At 43.6% G+C, this 13,458-nt stretch overlaps 1 long non-coding RNA gene across 2 annotated transcripts in view; it reads left to right on the top strand.

Annotated features, from left to right (window-relative positions):
• Positions 1–11,567, top strand: part of LOC138374297 (uncharacterized) — a 65,399-nt gene extending 53,832 nt beyond the window's left edge. Inside the window, exon 5 of one of the 2 annotated variants that reach the window (XR_011231374.1) lies at positions 10,446–11,567. This is a non-coding gene — a long non-coding RNA (uncharacterized lncRNA). Of the gene's footprint in view, positions 1–10,245 lie in introns of both variants that reach the window. The other variant, XR_011231372.1, reaches the window with a different exon arrangement.
• Positions 11,568–13,458: the final 1,891 nt, after the last annotated feature.

Here is a 13,458-nt window from a genome sequence, read left to right as displayed (position 1 = left end):
TAACTGGTAACTAGTAAGATGAGAAACAGGAGGGGTGATTTGCTATCAAGAAATAAGGGATAGATATTCAGGAAGCAAAGTTAGAAGGCTTGAAGAGCTGCTTTCTCCTCAATGACAGGGTTTGGTGAAGAATCTGTGTAGACAAAATATAGCCCCAATTTAAAAGTATATGTGTGGCCGGGCGTGGTGGCTCACGCCTGTAATCTTAGCACTCTGGGAGGCCGAGGCGGGTGGATCATTTGAGCTCAGGAGTTCAAAACCAGCCTGAGCAAGAACGAGACCCCATCTCTACTAAAAATAGAAAGAAATTAGCTGGACAACTAAAAATATATATAGAAAAAATGAGCCGGGCATGGTGGCGCATGCCTGTAGTCCCAGCTACTTGGGAGGCTGAGGCAGAAGGATCACTTGAGCCCAGGAGTTTGAGGTTGCTGTGAGCTAGGCTAATGCCTTGGCACTCTAGCCCGGGCAACAGAGTAAGACTCTGTCTCTAAATAAATAAATAAATAAATAAAAGTATATGTGAATATATGAGAAAAGAGCCCTAAGAATCATGAGACTCAGATCCTATATACCTAAGTCTGGGACTCCTAACCTGTTTAGAGGGCAAGGGCTGTGGTGTGATTCATTTTGGTCACCCTCTGTTCCTAGAAGAGTGTGAAGCACACAGCAAGTATTTGATAAATGTCAGCTGAATTAATGAAGCAGTAAAATGAAGGAGAATGACCTGATTGAAGAGTCCCCAACTAGTCATACCATCAAGGAGACACAGACCCTGATGTCTAAACCTTCATCTCAGCCATAAGCCATGACCTTCATGTTGCCAACGCTCATCCTCTTAGTCACACTAGACAATACCAATCACTCGCTCCTCCTTCCTGAAACACTTTATTCTTCATTCGCTTGGCTGTCAGGACCACACCATCTGGTCTTCCTCTCCCTTCACTGAATGTTCCTTCTCAGTTTCCTTCTCTGTGTCCTCCTCTTCCTGTTGACCTCTAAAGGTGGACACATCCCAGGGCTCATTACTCAGACCTCTTCTCTTCTCCATCTGTCTTCTCTTCCAGGGCCTAGGTGAGCTCACTCAATCTCATGGCTTAGAATGACATCCACATATGCCAGCCGTATCTTCTCCCCTGAACTCCAGACCTGCATATTCAACTGCCTACTTGATACCTTCAATTAGATGTCTCATAGACTTAAAATGTAACACGATTGAAACAGAACTCTTTATTATCTCCCACTTAAAATCTGTTTCTCCTCCATCTCTGCCCATTAAATAAACGGTAATTTCATCCTTCTAGTTCAGGCCAAAAGCCTTGAAGTTAATCTTGACTTCTGTCTTTCTCTCCCACCCCACATCTAATCCATCAGCAAATACTATCAGCTTTACCTTCAAAATATATCCAGAATCCAGCCACCTGTCCCCATTTCCACTGACAGCACCCTGGTCCAAGCCACCCTACCTGTCACCTGGATTACTGAAACAGCCTCCCAAGTGTCTTCCTGTCTCCTCCCCTAGCCCCTGTAGTGTTTCCCCATATAGCAGCTAAGTGACGCTTCTAAAACAAACTCAGTCATGTCACTTCCCTGCCCTCAACACGCCACAGGTGTCCTGGTAAACTTTATGAAATCCAAATCCTCACCGTGGTCTACAAGGCCCTAAAATCTCCCTTTCCAGTTTTATTTCCTATTCCCTTAATCTCAGCATTCTCATATAGACCTCCTTGCTGTCCTCAACAAGTTATTAAACTAAACACACAATACATTAAAACATATTATAAAATATAACATAAAAATGTAATCTGAGACACCAGTAACGTAAAGTGTGGAAGGGGGAGTGCAAAGCTGTAAAGAAGTAGAGTTTTTGTGTTTAACACGTATAGTTTTTGTTTTGCAAGATGAAAAGAACTCTGGACATAGATGTTGGTGATGGTTGTACAACAATGTGAATGTACTTAATACCACTGAACTATACACTTAAAAATGGCTAAAATGGTAAACTTTATGTTACCTATATTTTACCACAATTAAAAATAACAAAGAAAAAAATCACTCATATACAGGTATGTATATATACAGAACAAATCTGAAAGGACAGGCACAAAAGGTGAATAATAATTATAGGTAGGATTATAGATGATTTTTTTCTGATTATAAAAAAGTATTTCTAATTCATATATTATGTAAATTATGTAATTTATATGTGATTTTTATGTATTACCTACACAATAAAAACATGTAAAAAGCTATGGGTATATAAATCTTACACCTAGTGTGGCAATAGTATTTGACTACAAATAAAACCTGGAAATAAAACATGTGCCACCAGCTATAGGCCTCACCATTATCGAGTGTGGGCAATTTCAATGGACTCATCTCTATAGGGACACAAGAGGCCTTTAAATATAGAAATGTTCAGGTTTTCAAATACAGACTTAGTTGAAAATGTGGATGTTACCTGTCCAACACAGGCCAATCATGCCACAGATGAACAAGCTGTTGCAAAATTCTGAATATCTGTACAATGTGCCATTTGATGATGAGGTATCTTTTGACACAGACCAAGCTATAAAGCTGCCTACAGTGTATAATTAAGGGTTTCAGATATACTAAGGTTTTCTCCTGCCAAATGCCATTCATCTATGCTTGACTCTTCCAACAAATATAACTGAAGTACAATTTGTAAAGCCAGCTCACTGTGCGAATTATTTTGTCCTGCTGTTTTGAGGCACTGCACGGTGCAGAGAAATAGAGAAATCGTTCCAGGATACCTAACCTATAAAGCCCAATCCCATCATTGGACAGGAGAGGAAAAGTAAGGTGACTTGTACAAAGTTACACTCCTAGTTTGTGGAAGAGCTGGGCCCAGACTCCGGAAATCTTGATGCCCTAGTCTCAGTGCTTCTTTTCAAAACTTGGAAGGTCATCTTTGGAAAAGGAGAGTAACTAGCAACAGTTTGAATGTGGTTACAACTAGAAATAACCCTTATTTGTCTCCAATCTTTGTCTTCAGACTGGTCCTGCTGGCTCTCTCGTCTCTCCTCTTGATGACAACTTTGTCAGACTTCATAGCTTTCTGGTTACTCACAATTTCGAGAACCACCCAATTAAGGCTAATTTTCGATGTTAAAAAAATCGCAACTCGTCTAAATCATCTTCAACCTCACACCCAGTTCAAAGCTCCTCCCTTCATCCTGGCTTAGACTGACCACAGATGGAGGTCTTGCAGTGGAGAAGGGGATGGAGTCTGCTTTTTCTCTCCTCCTCCCTGCCCTCCACTGCTTCTCGCTTTCCAAGGTCAGTGGTGGGCCTGGGGTGGGTGGCCAAAGAGTAGGGTACAGGGGCAAAAGTCTTCACCCTTGACTGCAGACCTCCCTGGGCTGACAGCAGTGTCTGGGTTGCAAGTGTCCCAATGATGAACACTCCATGGGATGCAGCTGTGGCTTCTCAAGAGGCCTTATGGGCATCTCCACAGGGTCTGAGGCAGGAGCACCAAACTGAGGGGTACTCTTGGAGCATTCTCTCTTGGCTGGGAGGAAACAACCCTCTCTCCACCCCTACTGGGAGAGGTAGGGACAAACCATCATACTCTCCCTCACACTCGGCCCAGTGACTCAGCTTTCCTTAAATGTCTAGTCTTTTCTTCACACGGCTGTAGGAGAGTAATGGCAGCCAGAACAGCTTATCAACCTTTTTATAAGTCTTGAGGGGTTGTGCCTAGCTGTGTCTCTTCAGAAGGTGGGAACACCATCCACATAGCATCTTCTCAAAAAATCCGCTTTAACATCAACAGGAATCCTGAATGTCCTTTGCAGGAAGGAGGCACTTCTTGCTTTTGGAAAGCATTGAAACTACACAAAGAGGAAGTAGCTGCTGGGAAGATCCTTGGGGGAAAAGGGACCTATCTACAAACTTCTGGGAAAAGGAGGGGCTGCCTCCAAAGACAAACCCCCTTGCTGCATGGAATGTCAAGAATTCTGAAAGTAGCTGCTTCCCTGGGACCAACCAGACCGGGTGCATCAGGAGAGGGCAAAATCCTGGCTCTGCCCTTCACATACTGAGTGGCACTGACTAAGCATGTTCTCCTTTCTAGGCCCCAGGCTCCCATCTGGAAAATAGGGGGATGATAAATATTTGTTTAATTTTGGCTGTCTTGCATTAGAGTAGCCTCCCTATTTGGAGGAATCCCAAGATAGATAGGTGGCTGGCAAGGTCCCCACTCCCCCATTGTGGAAACCCAAGGGGTTAGGGCATATAGTCTCTCTCCCTACCTCTGCCATGTAGCTATAGCATGGAAATGTGACCTGGGCTCAGCCAAGGACTTTGCATCCTTGATAAGAATGCAAAAGCCTAGCTTCAGTGGAATGAGAAGTCCAGGGGGTACAGCAGTGAACATTGACTGGGAGGGGTCAGCCCAGAATAGTACAGTAGTGCCCAGCACCCAGGGCTCTCTAGCTGTGCCTGGCCACCCTTACTTTCTGAGATGGCTCTGTAACATCTTATGAGTTTACAGAAATGCCATGTTCTTCTGTCATAAATATGTTAGCTTGACTCACAAACCCCATTTCGATCCCTTTTTTCCTTGTCTCCCTCTACTCTAGAGGTCAGAAAGCAAAATACTCAAATTCCCAGACTCCTTAACATTAAAAAGTAGTCAAGTCAACAGGCGCAGTGGCTCACGCCTGTAATCCTAGCACTCTGGAAGGCCGAGGTGGGCGGATCGCTCGAAGTCAGGAGTTCGAGACCAGCCTGAGCAAGAGCGAGACCCCATCTCTACTAAAAATAGAAAGAAATTATATGGACAGCTAAAAGTATATATAGAAAAATTAGCTGGGCATGGTGGCGCATGCCTGTGGTCTCAGCTACTTGGGAGGCTGAGGCAGGAGGATTGCTTGAGCCCAGGAGTTTGAGGTTGCTATGAGCTAGGCTGATGCCACGGCACTCTAGCCCAGGCAACAGAGTGAGACTCTGTCTCCAAAAAAAAAAAAAAAAATAGTCAAGTGATACAGTTCTGATTAATAAAATAAATACGTTCCTTCCTCCATGCGAAGGCAAAACCTAGTGAGGCAACGGCTTTCATGCTTCCCCTTCATCTCCTCTCCTTCTTCCTAGCTGGAATATGGATGAAGTGCCTGGAGGCGAAGCAGCCATCCATGACCATGAACAAAATGCTAGATAGACCCTCAGCCTCTGATGGCATCCCTGAGCAGCAGGACAAGCCCTGGACTATTGCCTCAGGACTTATTACACATTGAAAATAAGTTATCTACCTACTTAAGCCAATGTTTTTCAGATTTTCTTACTTTCAGATAAACATATTCCTCCTTGATATAGTTTTCAATAAACTCAATAAAAGTTGAGAATGGTATTTACATGTATACAACATTTTGTAGTTTATAAACTGTCATAACGGCTTAAGTTCATCAGGGGAGGATTCTGTTGCTTCCCACCAAAGACTCTGGCTGGTACGAAGGCTCTCAAGGTCTCCTCCAGCTCTGACATTTTGTCCTTCTAAGAGGAACATTCCTCTTGCTATGCAAACTCACATCACTCATAGCTTTTACACCTCAACAGAAAAGAACAATTATTTTACTTGAGATGGTACATCACTGAACCAGGTCCCCTACTCCCTCCTGCCTTCTCTGTCCTCTGACTCATTCCCTAAGGCCAAGGACCAATCCTCCCCCCCACCCCCCAGCCCATCTAGCCTAGTGCTACCTCACAGAGCTACCTACTTGACTAGATGGCTGACTTACAATTTTCAGAGGCAGATAGATGCCTGCTAACTAGGCCAAATCTGAGTTGTGTGTGATATATTTGTAAAATATCTTATAGTTTGGAAACTCAAACTTTTTTTTTTTTTCTACTGTGTCACTGATCTCACAACAATCCTGAGATAGACAGGGCAAGTACAGGGACCCTGATGCTCACAGCAGTGATGTGCCGCAGGTCCTGGAGATGATAAGTAAGCGCGCCGTACAACCCAAGGAAGTGTGCAAAGGGGGAAGCACGCTGGAGTGGGAGTCAGGGAGCACAGGTCCTATGTTCCGGTCTGACGCTGGCCAGTAGCTTGACCTCTGGCAAGTTGTCCACCTCTCGGGGTCTAGTTTCTCCATGTGTACAATGAGGATGCTGGATGTATTAATTAGCTGAGCCTGCCATAACAAAATATTATAGATTGGGTGGCTTCAGCAACAGAAATTTATTTTCTCACAGCTCTGGAGGCTGGAAGTCCTAGATCAGGATGCCAGCATGGTCAAGTTCTGGTAAGGTTTCTCTTTCTGGCTTGCAGATGGCCACCTCCTCCCTGTGTCCTCACATGGGAGAGGGGGGAAGAGAGAGAGCTCATTTAACCCTAATTATCTCATAAAGACCCTATCTCCAGATATACTGGAGACATTAGGGGTTAGGGCTTCAACATACATATATTTGTAGGGGGATACAATTCAGTCCATAGCACTGGACATGATCTTTGGAGTTCCTTCCACTTGTTAGCACAAGTATGGAACATTGAAGGTGCTCACAACTGTCTGTGGAATTCGTAATTCTACCTTGCCTCCTTGACTCAAGAAACTGCACAAGACTTATTTCTAGACTATTGGTAAACAGCATCTTGGGGATCTTCTGTGTACACTTTCTCTTCCCTAAAGCAATTAATAAGCCAAAGGTCATCTTTGGCCAAAGCAGGTCTCTCCCAAGGTTGGAGCTTTAAAGTCTTTCAGAAAGCATATATTAAACTGTCACTTTTAGTCTCGGGGTATGGCATGCAATTTCTGCTACTGCATTTAGAAAGAACATAATGGTGACTGTCAATTGGAGGTGGGTTTTAAATCACAAGTCTACAGCTAAATTTTCTAACAGCCATGAAGACTGGGAGCAATTGTGGCCTTTCACCAAAGCACAAAGTACCTTGTCATTCCTACTTTATCCCTGAGTGGCTTTATGGTCAGAAGCAAACTCTAGTGGGAGAGCTGGTCCACCATAGGTCAAATATCATTTCCTCCAACCATAATCAACTAAGATTTCTCGAAAAATTTTAATTGTTTTTGGTTTAATGCACTTATTGTCAAAGATCTAAAAGTGTTTTGAGCACTTAATACAATGCCAAAGAAATATATATATACACCCCAAGGATGATACAGTCCCAGCATGTTGTTGTGGCTGGACCGGAGACCTTTAGGAGTAAGAGTCTGAATTTCTGTTACTACTTTGTTTATATCTCCTTATCTATGATATAATCCATAATTGGCAGTTTCTGGAGACATTTTTGGTTGTCACAAGTGTGTGTGGTGGGGAGTGGTGGTGCTGTTGGCATGCAGTGGGTAGTGGCCAGGGACGCTGCTAAACATCCTACCATGCACAGGACAGCCCTACAACAAAGAATTACCTACTGTCAACAGTGCTGAGGTTGAGAAACTCTGCTATAGAATCTCAAGATGCAAAGAACATGGTCCTTAATGGCTTCTGGGGTTTGAGAGCGGGAAGTTGTTATATTGACGGCACAACTCTAGGACTTTTCATGACCTTAGGGCATAGCAGATGCTCATGAAAATATGGGCCATCTTTGTCATGCCAACCCAGAAGGCCAGTAATGGGGTTAACATTAAAAAAAAAAAAAGTAGGCAACCCCTTCTCTGATTTTCATTCAACTTCAATGTCCTTTTCACCCAGGCGGTAAGGAGAGCGTGAGCAGGGCTAGAACACAGTGGCTCAGGAGCACGTCCGCGACAAGGTCTGAAGGGTTGACAGATTCGCTACTCACACCCTCAGAGCTCATTTTACTTTGAGGATAGACAGTATGAGGATAGGAAAAAAAGTTCCAAACACTTAAAAAAAAATCCTAACAGCTTCAAAGGTTGGTAGGATTTCAAGCAACTTTTTAAAGCATTAAATTATTCCCTGTACTCCCATTATTTGAATTATTTCTGTATATCCCTCCTCATTCCAAAAAGGTTATGAGGTGGTTAACTCTCCTCGTGGTGTTGACTCAATTTTCCCATATCGAGCTTACATACGTTCCAGGACTGATCAATACAGGTTTTAATTTAGGAGGAAAAAGGATTTTGGAAGGACCAAGTAAAACTATGATGTTTTGGCAGTTAAAAGATAGGAGCTAAATTCCCACTATGTGTAAAGTACAGTGCTAAATGCTGAGGAAGATATTTTTTGGAAGTATAAATCACAGCTGGTGTCCTTAAGTAATTTATACGCTGTCTGAGAGAGAGAGGCTCCGTGCCCAAGGGAGGCCTCTTACACAGCAGTCTGCGCTTGGTGCCTCCTGGACAGGGGCAGCCCTCGGCACTCTTTGCCACCTGGCCAGGTAAGGAGGGGCAGAGCAGGAAGGGGTGAAGGTGGCTGAGCGGGGACTGCGTGGATGAAGGCTCAGAAGTGGGCCCACACTGGGAAGGGCCAGGGCAGTAAGTGAACTAAAAGGGAGCTCAATCATAGAGGTCTTGATTGCCAGAGCGAGCAGTTAGGAGTTAAGAGTTTTATCCTAAAGATACAAGGGAGCCTCTGAAAGTATCTAAACAGGAAGTTATAATGGTAAAAGGTGACAGTTGTTGAGTGCTTACTCTTTACTAGACACACTCATTTAATCCTCTTCCCAACAACCCTATGACGTTGCTACTCTTCTTCTCCCCATTTTACTGATGAGGAAACTGAGGCATCAAATCACTTACTCACAGTTACATAGTTAGCGAGTGCTAGAGCAGGATTCACATCATGGGCAGAGCCCATACTCTTAGCCACTTTGCTGTACTGCCTCTTAATAGAACAGGAAGGATCAGAGCAGAGGAGAGGCCAGACAGATACAGACACCATGAGGAAGGAGCTGCCAACTGAGAGCATTTCAAGGAGTCAAGGAAGTCAATGGGGTCAGATGTTGCTGAGCCATCAGGAAGAAATCTGAGAAACGCCCACTGGGTTTGTGATTAGGCAATCACCAGTGACCTTTAAGAGTTCTGTTTCAGGATGGGGGAGGGGACAGGAGCTCCTTGTAGGGTATCAAGAAGGGGAGTGATGGCAGATAGAGCCCTGGGTAGAAACTGACAGTGAAAAGAAGGGGAAAGATGAGAGAGAAATTTTCAAGCTTTTCATTTGAGACTCTGTCCCCAAACAATGGAAGCTTTTCTTTATTTGGGGAATTGCAATATGTTTCTCCGCATTCTTTTGTTTTGATGGGCAAAACTAACAAATTTTAGTAGTCCTGGTTAAAGGAGAATTAGCAAGTGTCATAGAAATTGTTTTTCAAAAACATTGCATCAAATTCAGGTAAAATGCAAAGATTTAACTATTTCAAAGGATATCGTTATAGGGGAAGGTTATTTAACCATATACATTGTAGTGGCTGGACATAATGTCAATTCTGTAACTGGGGTGGGATAGTGTAAGGGTATCATAGATGAAATAACTCTCTTTGGACTCATATTGAGCCAAGGGAGAGCAGCCGAAAGCACTGCATGCATTACGGCTTGACACTGAAATCCGCAGAACAGCTGCCTGGACTTCCAAAACCCTGGGCTGCAAAGGGCAAAAATACTTATTAAAATTCTTTGTTTTAATAAGCTGTGAGACCTGGAGTTATCAGCCTCTGTCATAGCTACTGAGCAGTTTCTACAATATAATATTACAAATCAAAAGCAGTTTTAGGGAGTCTGTGTTTCTTGAAGGGGAAATCCTCTCTTGGCAGATAATTCAGACTGCCTAGGGCAGCAATTAGAGCCCCCCAGGAGGAGGAGGAGGAGGAGGAGGAGGAGGAGGAGGAGGAGGAGGAGGAGGAGGAGGAGGAGGAGGAGGAGGAGGAGGAGGCAGCTGCAGTGCCAGCAACGGCATGGCAGCGGTGGAAGTGGCCTCCGGCTGAGGAGCAGTTTCTCCAAGGCTTCTTCCTGTAACCATTAACTCCCTTCAGCATCTCTGTGTAGTCCATTCTAAACTGTTCTAAGGTTGAATCAGCCCCCAAAGTGCCTATGCTGTTGCTGCGGCCCAAGAACTGTTGGGAACAACAGACGTAGGAAGGATGTATGTATAGAGTCTGGGACTGCTTGGGCCAAAGGAACCTTGGGCTGTGATGCTTCCTTTGTGACTGTGAACACACTAGGTAAGTGTTTTGGCAACGAACTTTCAGACCTTGGCTTAAACAGGGACAACACCAAGAGGTATTTAATGTTTCAAAAATGCAATGCAGGTGGTGTGTGTGTGAAAAGCCACTGTGAGTGACCATAGATTCCTTTTCCTTTCTAGGGACTGAGGCCATTGGGAAAGTTGGTGGTTGGTGGAAGAAGTCTAGAGTCTCCTTAGGAAGTCTTCAAAAACATTATTACCCCAAATAGAGGGGAACCCACCCAGGGGCCTCTTCTCTATCCCAGGCTGTCTCCCCAGGTGCCTTTTGCTGCCTCATCAGACACCCCAACCTTCAGGCAACTTTCTTTCCATCTTTACAGAGGCCGACTCAACCTGGGAGGCTCAAGAGTAAGACAGATGGATCCCTCCTGATTCTTCTCCACTTTCCTCACTGTTCCCCCAAACAACACACAAAGCCTTTGCATTTTAAAGGTTTCACCACTCACTACAGGCAATGGTAAGGGCAACAAAAACAAGTGTGGGAAGCTGGAAAGATTGAAGGACGCCACAGTGATTTGTCAGTTCTTTTCTCACAGCACCAGGCTTAGGGGAGTGAACAAATAGACAGAATGCCTGTCCTATGGCGTTCATTCCGTGGGGGAGATGGACAGTAAACCTAACAACTAATTAATATAGTACGCCAGGAGGTGCTATGAATAAAAGCAAGACGGGGAGGAGGGATAGGAATGCCTGTGGGAGGGGGTAGTTTTAAAGCAGTGTTTGAGCAAAGCCTAAAGGAGGTGAGGGAGCAAACCATGAAGATATCTGTGGGAAGAGCATTCCAGGAGAGGCAATCACTAGTGCTAAGGCCCTGGGGCAGGGGGAACAGCAAGAAGGCTGCATGGATGGGGCAGAATAGGGTGGGAGGCCAGAGAATACTTCATCCTGCAATCAGAGTAGTAAAAGGGGAGAGGCTCAGAGCTTGAGCTACACTGACCTGGGCCAAATCTCAGCTCTGCTCCTTATGCCACGTACCACGTCCCCCGCCCCCCCATCTATGAACAGTTGACCACAAAGGGTCATGGCAAAGGGATATGCAATGTGAAATTGCCTATCACAGGACATAGCACATGCCGACTTCCTACCCACCAGACATCATCAGTTCCCTTCTTCCCCTGGTTACAGGGCTGCTCTCGTCTAGCTCCCATTGTGTTTGAATAAAAGGTCTCTAGAAGTATGCCATTCAAGGGCCTCCAAGAGGTCCAAGATATGTTACCAAGTGCAAGAAAACAAATCGCAAAACAGTATGCATCTACATACAGTATTGTTGGCAAACAGGAACATTTTAGTTTCTGCATTCAAAAATCTGGGGGAATCCACACCAAACTGTTAATGGTGGTCATTGCAAAGGGATAAGATGACCAAAAGTTTTGACCACTGAGTTTCTACCTTCTATATGTTTGAACATCTTACAACGAGCACATGTTATATATGAAAGCAGAAATCACAATACAGGCTTGTGTTGATGCAGAACTGATCTCCTGGTCCTGTCCTATGTCAGTAGTGAATAGCCTCCGTCTCATCCCACACCCACACCCAAGGCCAGCCTGGTGTGATCCAATTTAAGAAACTCTTACATCTTCTCTATGGGGAAACTGAGATCAAAACGGGCCATAGAGAGCTTTAGGGTTCTCAGATGAGACCTGGACCACAGGAAAAGGTCCTGGGACTGGTGTGCTTGGCCGGCAACTGTGAATTGTAACTGGTTCTGTTTCAAAGGTAACAGAAAGCAAATCACTTTCTATATAAAATGAAAACCCTTACTATGGCTACCAAGGAGCAAAAAAGAGACTGACGAAAATCAAGTATTTCACAGTAAGCTGACTGTGAACTTTTGTGATTCAAGATTGTTGACACTGAAAAAAAAAAATCTCATTTTAAAGAATACTAAATTGAGGGATACTATAAGAAAAACCACATTTCACAAATAAGTAGCTTATAAGGTCAGTCAAGAAAAGACAAATATCCCAGTTCCCAGTGTCTTATTCAACAATGTATTAAAATGTGCATTATAATCAGTCACCACAAGACATATGAGTTACGTAGCTTGGAAAACTTTTAGTCCTCCCCCACCCCCCCAAAAAAACCCTGGTGAAGGGAACAAAAAAATGTTTAAACATCCATAGTTGCCCATATGGCTTTTCCAAGTTTAAATATATTTCAAGAAAAAAAAATGTCGTCCAGAAACATTTTTACATTCCTATTGGCCTTTGCACCAAAAAGTGTACTCAGCTCTTCATTAAATGAAATCCTACTTGAGTGGAAGACAGTAGACCAGTCCATTTCTTAACTCTTTTCCATTATGAGATTCCCAACTGAAGAACACCGAGATGCTCCCTTTAGGAAAAACCATTTCCTCCCCAGAAACCAAGCAACACTTCTCTTTGTTTTCTGCTTCTTCCCCAGTAACATCAGGACTCATCTTGAGTTTATCTGATCATAGACTGGAAATCCCCAGAGCAGAAAGATCCCATCTCAGCATTTTAATAAGCACCAGGGAATGTGCTCTTCCAAAACCGAATGTTTTCCACGAGGCAAGAATGCTATACAAATTGCTTTACTGTCAACAGAACACAGTATAATTAAAAAGGTAACATCATGGTGTTCTAAAACCAGTCACATTGTCCAAGGACAAAAATAGAGCTTATAGAATTTATAAGAGACAGTCATATTTCCTACTTAATGTTATTGATCAACTTATAATTAAAAGCTGTAATTTGCAAGGGATATACTTTTCAAATAATTCCTTTCTCACCACTAACTCAACTGTGTGACCTGAGTATAAAAGCTAGGAGCCCACTAGGTAAATTTTCCACTGATGCAACTATGGCAATTTCTAAGTCCATGAGAACTGCTAGGAATGTGTAACAAAATCCAATACCTGCATCGTAATAATGCACTTGAAAAAAAAAAACAAAAACATTAAATACACATCCATAGCTGAATGCACAGATTCCAAGAACTTTGAATGAGTGATTGCTACAATCGTAGAGAGACTGGATTCTGGTCCATGGCTGCTATGGATTCCTTCACCCCATTAAGGCACTCACAGACAAGTGTGATAGACAGTGTTGCTCTGAGGACTGGCAGTGAGACCAGAAGATAGTGTGCAAGGCAGCAGAGCAAGAAGGGTAGGGTGGGATGCAATAATGGAAAACAGGAGCGATTCATTCTACCCAGTACATATACATTTCATAGGTTTAAATCTGGAGTCAAACAACTTCTTGAACTTAACTGCTTGTGTGGGAGAATGAAGTGGAAGCACCTCTTGGACCTCACTTTTTATAGGCTCAGGGCCACCTCAAAAAATTCCACACAGACCCATTCCAAAAC

This window comes from Eulemur rufifrons, chromosome 2 (genome assembly GCF_041146395.1).
Source record: "Eulemur rufifrons isolate Redbay chromosome 2, OSU_ERuf_1, whole genome shotgun sequence".
In the NCBI taxonomy this organism is placed as follows: domain Eukaryota; kingdom Metazoa; phylum Chordata; class Mammalia; order Primates; family Lemuridae; genus Eulemur; species Eulemur rufifrons.
The sequence above is the reverse complement of the archived record's forward strand: the minus strand, read 5'-3'. Positions and strand labels throughout refer to the sequence as shown.